Genomic DNA, 11,610 nt, shown 5'->3' with positions numbered 1-11,610 from the left:
TGCAGTCGGTTGACCAGGTAGCTGACTTATAAATTTCTTGGCATAGACCAGTGAGAATTTCCAGTAATGCATTCTTTATTGAAACATCTCAGTTGGTATTCCGTCTATTCCTGGAAGCTTGTTTTTCGTCAGTGTTTTCAGTACAGTTCGGGCTTCTTTCTTCAGTACCATCACTTCTTGATTATATGCTACCTCCTGAAATGATTGTATGTAGACCAATTCTTTTCTGTATGGTGACGCCGAGTATTCATTTCACCTTCTTTTGATGCTTCCTGTGTGTCTCTGTATTTTGCCCATAGAATCCTTCACTGTTGCAACTCGAGGCTTAAATTTTTTTTTCAGTTGTTTCAGTTTGATCAATTCTGGGCAGGTTCTTCTCTTTTGGTTTTCTAACTCTAGGATTTTACACATGTCATTATAGTACCTTACTTGTCTTCTGGAGCAACGCTTTTATCTGTTCAGCTCTTTTACTTTATCGTTTCTTTCATTTCCTTTAGCTACTCGATATTCAAGAGTAAGTTTCAGAGTCTCTTCTGATATCCATTTTTATCTTTTCTTTCTTTCCTCTCTTTTTAATGACCTCTTGCTATCTTCATGTATGATGTCCTTGATATCATTCTAAAATTTGTCTGTTCTTCAGTCATTAGTGTTTAATGCATCAAGTCTATTCTTAAGATAGCCTCTAATTTCAGGTAGGATATACTGAAGGTCATACTTTGGCTTTCGTGGTCTTTTTCTCATTTTCTTCAACTTGAACTTGAAGTTGCATATGAGCAGTTGATGTCTGTTTTGCAGTTGATTATTAATGGATGTTTCTAACTGTTTCTTCTCATTTTGAGTCACGCCATATCAGCAAATGAAGTTCCATCTACTTCATTAAGGTTAATTCTACTTTGAGGGGCAGCTCTTCCCCAGTCATCTTTGAGTGCCTTCCAACCTGAAGGGCTCATCCTCTGGAACTATATCAGATAAGTTCTGCTGCTATTCATACGGTTTTCACTGGCTAATTTTTTTTTTTTTTTTATAAGTAGACTGCTAGGTCTTTATCCTTAGTCTTAGTCTGGAATCTCAGCTGAAACCTGTTCACCATAGTTGACCCTGCTGTTTTTCGAATACTAGTGGTGTAACTTCCAGAATCACAGCAACATGCAAGCCCTCAATATAAACTGAAAGACGTGTGTTGGGTAAGGACATTATAACTCTATATTTCTGTAAAGCCAAATTCTGAGGTCAACAACAAAAGCACAGCTTACACACTCTCATTGTATGGAAGAATGATTTACTCATATAAGCAAGAGACAGAGCAAGGACAGCTTCAATATTGGGTGCCAGTCCTCTATGGCCTATGGGTCTCACTATGCAGCTGATGGAGGGATGGTGGTCTTAATACAACCCTCTTTTGTGCAGTAGTTGAAGAACACCATTTCCCCCTTACCAGCAACAGATATAGAAATAGGGTTTTACAAGTGCCATGTGATGGGTACATACAAGCAGTTTATGGGAATGTTGACATGTGTTCAGGGTAGGACATAAGGGGTGTGTTCTTCTCGATCAGCTACTATGCAATGTGTTTTGGATCAAGACATCCTGGGTAATGGAATCATACCACGTGCTCATTTCATCCAAGGTGCCAAGCTGACACATCTTGTCCTAAGTGCAAGGTTCAATTGTAGCTCAAAGGGAAAGTTGGCAGACTGCACTCGGATTGTCCCTGCCACAATTTCCTGTTGCTCTCTCCTATCCCTTGTCCCATTGCTCTTCCATTCACTTTGGCTTATTCTGTAAACATAATACATAACTCTTATTATTGTTTTAAGGATTATATTTTAGAGTAACTAGACTAAATAAATATAATTTTTATTTATTCCATTTGATACATTGTGTAGATTCAAAGTTTTGGCTTATATCATAATCTTCCTGTAGAATATTTTTTCTTAATTTCTTGAGGAGTTGTGCTGGCAAGAATTTCAATCAGTTTCTGGTTGTCTGAAAAAGTGTTTATCTGTAATTTACTTTTTAATTTTTTTATTGTAAATATGTATGAAACACTAATTTGACTTCTCAACCTTCTTCAAGTATACAATTCAGCAGCATTACATGGGTTTGTCATGTTATTCAACCATTACTATTGTCCCTTTCCAAGTTTTCCGTTAGCCATTAACAGAAGTTAGGGTGGAGAATTCTGGGTTGATTTTTTTTACTTTCATCCCAACAGGAAATATATGACTCCATCATTTCTTTGCTTCAGTGTTTTGAAGGGAAGTCTGCTATAAAGAATGAAACATACACTCTTTCCAAGATGTTCTCTGACTTTGCCTTTAAGTAAGATTATCTTTTTTAATCATTATTTTATTGTGGTAAAATATATATAACATATTTTCTTTTCCATTTTAACTGATTTAAAGTGTTAATTCAGTGATACTGATTAGATTCACAATGTTGTGACACTTTCATTCCTATATACTACCAAAACTTATCACTGCAAACAAACTCTGTATTTATTAAACAATAATGTCCTATCCTCCCCTTCCTACAGTCTCTAGTAAACAGTAATTTATTGTCTTTCTATTCTAGGTATTTCATATTAGTGGGTTTATACATTATTTCTAATTTCGTGTTTGGTTTCTTTTGCTTAGCATATTGTTTTCAATGTTCATCCATGCTGTAGCATATATCAAGACTCATATCCTTTTTACGGCCTATTCACATTGCATTGTAAATATACATCACATTTGTTTATCCAGTCATTTATTGATGGACACTAGATTGTTTCACTTATTGACTGTTGTGAATAATGATGTTATTAAAATCAGTGTGCTTGTATCTGTTTGATTCTCAGCTTTCAAATATTTTTGGGAGAAATATAAGAGTGTACTTGTTGGGTTGTATCTCTGCTGCAGTTATCTATTGCCCTAGCAGTCTACGTTTTCTTTTAGGCCTTTTAACATATTAATCATACTTTGTTTACATTTCATTTTTAATTTTATAGTTCTAAAGTTTATTTCAGATGTGAATCTCATTTTGATAATGTGTTGATCACAATTGTCTTCTTGCTCTTTGGTATACCCCATAATTTTTGTTGAAAGATAGACATGTCGAATAGGACAGTAAATATTGACATATTATTTCAGGTCTTACTTTTCTCTTGGAGATAAATTCTAGACAAATTCTAGACCTTTATTGTGGAGGTATGTAGGAGTCTAGGCAGGGCTGTGTTTGGAGTTTATTTTTGTCATGGCCACCAGAGTTAAATGTTGCTTTTGCTGCAAGCACCAGAGACTTCAGATTCTTCTAGTGATTCCCCATTTTTGTCTTCATGCTTGACTTTGGTCTTCACTTTGTGCTCTACCCAGAGATAACATGTCTCCTCTCAACTCTCCCTGGTGCACCCCACTGATAGTTTTACTTGGTAGTTTTTAGTGTTGTGGTGGAGTTTGGGATAAGGGATGTTTTCTCTGATCACATGAGTGTGCTTCATTCCTAGGCAGGAATTGTAAACATGGGCCTGAGGTGTGCCCTTCCAAGTTTTCCTGCCCTTCTTCCAGAGGAAATGCTAGCATTGAAGCTATTCTTAAACTTTTCTGTGGGACAGATTTTTCTCTATCTACCTGCAAAGGATTTTCACCAATATCTGCAGTTTCCAGTTTTGAAATTCTTCCTCTTCATTTCATGTCTTAATACTTTAAGGAAGAAAAGATAATTTGTTCTAGATAGTTTCATTGGTATCCTCTATTCCCCTAACTTGGATGTGATTCCACCTGTGCCTAGATACTGGTTTTAATGCCTTTCCTCCAAATTATCATTTTTTTTTCCCTCATTGAGGTTAGGAGAGGTAGGTCTGGGGTATTTTAGCAGTGGCTGCTCTTCTGCTACCCCAGGCACCATCATGGAGAGTGAAGCAGATACCTTCTTGCAGATTATCCCTAGTATTACTGGAAGAGTTTGCAATAGAGCAGGAATCACCCTAAGTCTATAGCACCTAGGAACTTACACTCTAATATTTTGAACACATTCAGCCTTCAACTAGTGGGTAAATACTTCCAGTTAAATCTTCTTAGAGATTAAATGCCACTTGATGGCATCTGCCCCAGGTAAGTTAATGTCCGTGTCATTTTTTTTCCCTGAAATCACCGTCTCTCTCCAAATAAGATATATATTGTTTGCCTGTCTCTTCAATGTACTGATGTGTCTCAGAAAATTTTTTTTTCATTTGTAGTTTGTCCAAGTTGTTGTAAGAAATTCAATGCTCCCCGACTTTTTTCTTTCTACATCTTCATTCTGAGTAACAGATTTCATTGTAACAACCAGAAGTGAGAAACAAGCCAAATATAAACCAACAGGTGAGTAGTTAAGCCAATTATGGCATATGCATACACTGAAATACTATATATATAGTTTATTATACACACACACACACATATACAGCATTAAAATTAATGAGAGCTTCTTAGAAAAAACAATATAGATTCATTATAAGTATGCTGAGTAAAAGAAGCTTAACAAATAAAAGCACATACTGTCTTATAATATTTATATATAGATAAATTATGGTATATGAAATAATATGATAGGAACTATGTGTTTAGCCCACCACATCACATGGCTAGAAATAACTTTTCCCCAATGTTATGATTGGTACCAAAATCTCCCCAGAACACTCATGTGTGTTCCGAGGCACTGCCCTCTCTGCAGGCATCCAGTTCCACAGATTGCTGTATAGGGGTATATGCAAATAGAGTCCCTCCCTCTGTTGATAAAAAATAACAGCCCAGCTCTAATCTTCAGCTCTAGAAGAGGATGGTTAGCTCCAGTGTTCCCAGGTGTCCCCATTCGGTGATAAGGACTGCACATACTCAAGTCACCATGGAGTCTTGGTTATGCTGGATTTTCCTTGTACCATTTTAAAAGATCATTTTTTGCAGAGGTGTTGAGAATATGGGTGGATATGAGTGAAAGAAACACTGATTATGTGTGATTTTTTTTCTAACCATGATATCATTGTGTTTGCAGGTGTACGGTATGATATGCAGCTGGTGGAGTCCAGGGGAGACCTGAGTTGGCCTGGGGGTGGGAGTCTCTGAGACTCTCCTGTCTAGGTTTTTGATTCACCTTCAGGAGCTTATAGCTGAGCTGTATCTTCCAAGCTCCAGGGAAGGGGCTTTACTGTGTTGGAGAAATTAACACAGAAGCTGACAGTAAGAACTACACAGACACTGTGAAGGGCCAATTCACCATCTCCAGAGACAATTCCAAGAATACACTCTATTTGAAAATGGACACTCTGAGAGCTGAGGACATATCCATGTATTACTGTACGAAAGGCATAGTGCGGATAAGTCAGCGGGAGCCCACACACAAACCTCCCTGAATTGTGTTAGGACAGGGTGCACTGGACTCACCAATCATGGGGTCATATCAGACTCAGTAGTTTTCTGGTATCTATATTTCCTCTAACACATTTTCTTGGATTCTAAGCTTTGTTCTCACATCTCCCTTTATTACTTCTAATCCTATAAATGCATAGTGTGATTTCTGTGGTCTAAATCCCAAGGCTCAGGTCTTTTACCTGGATCTCAGGTGTGACTCAGCCTATGCCTCCTGCAGTCACCTGGAAAATCTTTACAGGACTTTCTCTCTCACCATTGTCCTGGACACTCCCCACTATACTCTGTGCATAGTCTCATTTGGGAAATGCACATGGCCATTAGTATCTAAGATGATAATGAGTGTTTTTTTAAAATGAGATGTAAATGTGTAATTGATCTCCTGCTGTTCAGATTTTCATGGAGTCATCTCCATCACCTTTTGCTTTAGTCTGCTCATGGGACCTCAGTGTGCTGTGGGCTCTGTAGGATAGCACCTAGGTCTTTGTGACCTTTGTCTTTATGGTTCCAGCACAGTGACTACAATACTCTGTAGGATAAATAACTACTACATAAAGCCGCACCCCCAGATGACAATTTCATCCAAAAACTCCCTGATTCTTCCTTCCACTACTTTCCCAGAATCTCTTCTTTCATATAATTTTTCCTCCACCCTTTTGGTGAGTTTGAAGGAGTTTGGGACTATCAACAAAAAAAAGATATGACCATGAGATATCAGTGTTGCATACCAAGGTATTTATTGGGGATGAAGCCTTGGAAGTTGCATTTAATAAGTGGGTGATTCCCCACAGCAGGAGGTATTCAAGACATAAGCAATGCAGGGAGCCAGAAGAAAGGAAGAATGCACAAAAAACATAGGGAAAGAGCAGAAATAATGGGGTCTATATGTTCCTAGATGATATGTTCTTCTGCAGCAAGGTAGGGAGTTTCTAGGTCAGAGAGTTATGAAGAACAACAGTTGTGAAGTCCTTATAACTGCTGGGTTTTATTTTATCTAGAACTAGCAGATGCTGGACACAGTTTTATGACCAATGGAAAAAAGAGAGCTCTAATTAGCCAAAAATCTGCTTATTGGGCCTATTTATAAAATAATTGGATATAAACATATTTGAGTTTGGCATTAGAAGTCTTTTATGTGCTAACAGGCCTCAACTTTTAATGAAGAAGGAAACAACTTTGGGCCAACACACAGAGCCCATAACTGCCTAATTTATAGAACAACCCTTTAAAGGTGAAAATAATTCATGTTTTCCTTTATGCCACTTGCTATAAGGAAAGAACAAATTTCAAATTTTGAGTAAGAATTGGGCTATAAATCATATGTACTTTAGTAAATGCTCTTTTAAAAATAAGAGTGCTCAATCTGGAATATTCTGCTAGAGAACCAAGTAAAAGTTTCACTTCATTTAGAAATATCCATTATTGAGTAACTGCTGCACCTATGTGGTGGCACATATATATCCCATTTCCAGTACTGTGTGTGAGGCACTGCTGTTTCACACACGCTCTGTAGATGTTAAAGATCTCTGGTGGTGCAGTGGTTAAAGCAATCTACTTCAAACCGAAATATTGGCTATTTGAAACCACCAGCAGCTCCATGGAAGAAAGATGTGACAGTCTGCTTCCATAGAGATTTACGCCCTTGGAAACCCTATGGTGTCACTATGAATTGAAATGAGCTAGACAGCACTGGGTGACTTTTTCTGTGGTCATTATGCTGTCAGAACCACGTAGTCAAGGGTGACCGTGCCATTTTGTGTAACATGAATTAGCATGGGCATGAGAGGACTGCTTATGGACATGTTTGACTATTGTTATCTCATTAAATTTTTGTTGTTTGATTTAGTGATTTACAAATTTATTTGTATTTAAAGTTTCTACCAAATGAAAGTGCATTTTCATTTAGAAAGAGTCCCATCAAAGGTGCCCAGCTTAGGTCCTGAGGAGCTCCCTCAAAGAAGAGGAATCATATTGCAGGAGAGTATGGGGTTCTTGAAGTGACTAGTGTAGGGTGAGCCCTAAGCAAGTGGATGATTAACACAGATAATTTGACGAAACAGACAGTTTTCCTGCTCTGAGGAACAATAAAATTGGTTAACACTGTTGACTTAGTCCTCAAGGGCTTAGACAGGTGGTTCAAGATCTATCCATGAAAAATGGCATTTATGCCCTACCTGATGTTTCAAAATGTGGAATAAGAGGACTGGTAGTGTAATCAGCCCGGACCTCCACGGAGTGATTGGATTTGAGAGGCATCTTTGACTAAAGCTCATTTTCCTGGAGAACTGGATCCCCTTCTCAGGCAGCAGGAATTACAGGGGAGCCCCAGGGTGCCAGGGTCCATTGGGATGGTCAATTGATAGTGGTCTTTTGGGATCCCAGAGTCCTTGAAGCCCTCTCTAAGGAGACAGAGACATCTTCTAACTGGAAACAATCTGCATCCCACACAGAAACTGAAGAGGGGGTCACTTGTGCCCTAACCCACAGGGTCCTTGGGTTAAAACGCACATAGACCGTCACTCTACTCAACTCTTAGTGTCGACTAATATATGTACTGGGGTGGAGGGGGATCTGCTTTGTGCCATCCAGGGTTACAGTGTTAGTTAGTACCAGTGTGTGTGGGGGGAGGTGGGGTTAGTGGGACCTTATCTTGCCCCTCCAAGAAGAATCAAAACCAACACCTCTCTTATCCCTTTGGGTTCTAAGTATGAACACTGCTGAGTTTTACCTGGTGGGCAGGACAGAAATATGCCAAGTGGGGGAGCATCCCATTTAAACCCACACTCACCTTTACAGAGGAGCTTCCACTGCTGCCCTGTTGGGGTCTTCAGCCCTATCCTTTTTCTGCCCTCTTCCAGGATGGGGTCTTTCACCATCTCCTCCCTTCTCGGAGCTGCTCTCTTAGGTCAGGTACAACCCACAGTTTGGGGTTACAGGGGTTGGGAAGAGGTAGTCTCTGGTCTCTGAGTCTTTTTTAGCCACATATGTCTGCACCCAGGTACAACTGGTGAAATCAAGCACAGAGATGAAGAGGCCCAGGGAGTCATTGAGGATCTACTTTAAGAATTCTGGATCAGTTTTACCAGATACTGGATCAGCTGGGTGCGTCTAATTCTGGGATGTGCTCCCTACATTTGCAGACGAGGAGTGTGTTGGAGATGGCATTTCCTGCTAGGCCAGACACCTGGAAAGTACCTGGAGTGGGAGATGAGGATGTACCCTCGTGGTTCAGATATCTACTATGGCCAGTTTCTCCAAAGCCAAGTCAACATTTCCATGGACAACTCAATCAGCACCACCTATTTCCATGGAGCAGCCTGAAGGTCATACATATGACCATGTATTAGTGTGTGAGGGATACAGAAAGAGAAACCACATTGTGAGATGATAACATCTGTGCAAAAGACGATAGAGAAGCTCAATATCATAAGTCAGAACAATGCCAGGGGACGACTGAGGAACAGAACCTTAATTGCTCCTGTGAAAATCCAAACAAAAGCTGAATAAAATTAAAGTCTCAGCCAGCCACAGCTACAGGGTGAGTATCTTTCATATTCTTTTATTGTACACTCAACAGAGACACAGATACACATTTTATATAAGACTACAAATGTAATGATATACAAATCTATACAAACTGTATTTGATTTGGCATAGTATTTCCTCTAAAGGATGTATCAGAATCCATTTATCATATTAATTAATGGTTTATAATTACTAGACCATGCATTTATGAAATGACTCTTTTCCTTGTGAAAATTTACACAATAAATTAGGATCTCATTTAACAATTTCTTCCCAAATTCTTCAGTGACATTGGTTACATTTTTCACAATGTGTCAACTTTATCATTAATTCTTTTCTGGTTATATTAATTTCAGTAATCTAGTTTTCCTGTCCTCTTACCTTCTCATATTTACTTTAGAGTAATTGTTGACCATTTGATCTTATATAGATGACTTTTTTAAAGGAAAGCAGAAGTCACGGGTGATACACCTTATTTTATAAGCCAATACTTTATTTAATGTAAGGTTAAATGGGGGGATAGTTTTGGCTCAAATTTTAAATAGTATCTCAGGGCAATATTCTTGGGGTGAACCAATTTATTTAAATAAAAAATCAACCAGAGTCACACAAAAAGAAATACATAATCTGCCTAAGCCTATAGGCGGGGTAGTGGTTAATAGCTTGGCTGCTAAACAAAAGGTCGGTAGTTTGAATGCACCAATCACTCTTTGAAACCCTGTGAATAAGTTCTACTCTGTCTTATAGGGTCTCTATAGGGACTCGATAGCAATGAGTATAAGCCTGTATCTAGTAATATATTGAATAAGCAAGCAATACCCTTCCAAACAGAAATGGCTGTGACCAGGTAGTTTCACTGGTGAATTGAACCAAACACTACCATCAGCACATATAAAAGTATTACAAAAAATAGAAGAGGACAGAACACTTCCTGATTCTATGATACCAGCAATATGCAAATATTAAAACCAGACAAATGCATTATTAGCAAGGAAATTCTAATGATTTGTTCATTTTAAATGCCTCTTTTCAGCAACATAAATTATGAATATACATGTGGACCTCTCCATCCGTTGAAAAGATGATGGAGAAGCTCACTATAAGTCAGAACAAGGTCAGGGGTCGACTGTGGAACAGACCATTAATTGCTGCTGTGGAAGTTCAAGTAGAAGCTGAATAAAATTAAAACTGCTCCACCAGAGACAAAGTAATATCTTGAGTAAATTTCACCTGGGTTTAGAGACTATCTCAAGAATATACTTGACACATTGAAAACTATTTATTGAAGACCAGACAAGTTGTGGGATCATATCAAGGACAACATACATGAAGAAAGCCAAAAGTCATTAAAAAGACAGGAATGAAAGAAAAAATCAAAATGTATGTCAGAAGAGACTCTGACAACTGTTTTTTAATGTAGAGTAACTAAAGTGAATGGAAGAAACAATGAAGTAAAAGAGCTGAACATAAGATTTCAAAGAACCAAACATATAAAAAATTACTAAAAAAGAAAATTAAAAAAAATCCACTGCCATCGAGTCGAATCTGACTCTTAGCGACCGTATAAGACGGAGCAGAAATATTCCATAGGGTTTCCAAGGTGTGGCTGGTGGATTTGAGCGGCTGACATTTCGGTTAGCAGCTGAGTTCTTAACCACTATGACACCAGGGCTCCTTACCAATAAAGTAATAAAATATTATTTAGGAAAACAACACTGACACAAACGAATAACATACACTGTGTCATTCCAGTTATTTAAAATTCTAAAACAGACAAAACTAACCTATAGTGACACAAAGTAGATCAACCATTGCATAGGGTTGCTTGTAAAGGGAACACATTGATTTTATTTATTTATTTAATTAATTTTTTTTTTATTCTACTTCAGGTGAAGGTTTACAGAACAAGTAGTTTCCAATTAAACAGTAGTACACATATTCTCATTTGATTCTAATAATTTTTTGATTCCATCCCCGATTTCTTCTATTACCCAGTGATGTTTAAGCAGGGTATTATTCAGTTTCCATGTAATTGATTTTCTTTTTCTTGCGCTTCTTGTTCTTAATTTCTACCTTGATGGCATTGTGGTCAGAGAAGATACTTTGAATTATCTCAATGTTTTGGATCTTGTTGAGGATTGCTCTGTGGCCTAAGACGTGGTCTATTCTAGAAACTGTTCCATGTGCATTGGAAAAGAATATGTACTTTGCAGCTGTTGGATGGAGTGTTCTATATATGTCTAGGAGGTCATGTTGGCTGGTTGTGCCCTTTCAGTCTTCTGTATCTTTGTTGAGTTTCTTTTTAGTTGTTCTATCCTTTACTGAGAGTGGTGTGTCGAAGTCTCCTACTATTCTTGTGGAACTGTCAATTTCTCTTTTCAGTATTGTTAGAGTTTGTTTTATGTATTTTGGAGCCCTGTCATTGGGTGCGTAGATGTTTATTATGGTTATATCTTCATGATGGATCGTCTCCTTAATCATTATATAGTGTCCTTCTTTGTCTTTTATGGTGTATTTTGTTTTAAAGTCTATTTTATCTGAGATTAGTGTTGCCACTTCTGCTCTTTTTTGGTAGTTGTTAGCTTGATATTTTTTTCCCAATCTTTGACCTTTAATAAATTTACATCTTTGTCTCTAAGGTGTGTCTCTTGTAGACAGCATATTGAAGGATCCTGTTTTCTTATCCATTCTGTCACTCTCC

The sequence above is a fragment of the Trichechus manatus genome, unplaced genomic scaffold (genome assembly GCF_000243295.1).
Source record: "Trichechus manatus latirostris isolate Lorelei unplaced genomic scaffold, TriManLat1.0 scaffold00053, whole genome shotgun sequence".
Lineage (NCBI taxonomy): Eukaryota > Metazoa > Chordata > Mammalia > Sirenia > Trichechidae > Trichechus > Trichechus manatus.
Note: the sequence above shows the minus strand (reverse complement) of the source record.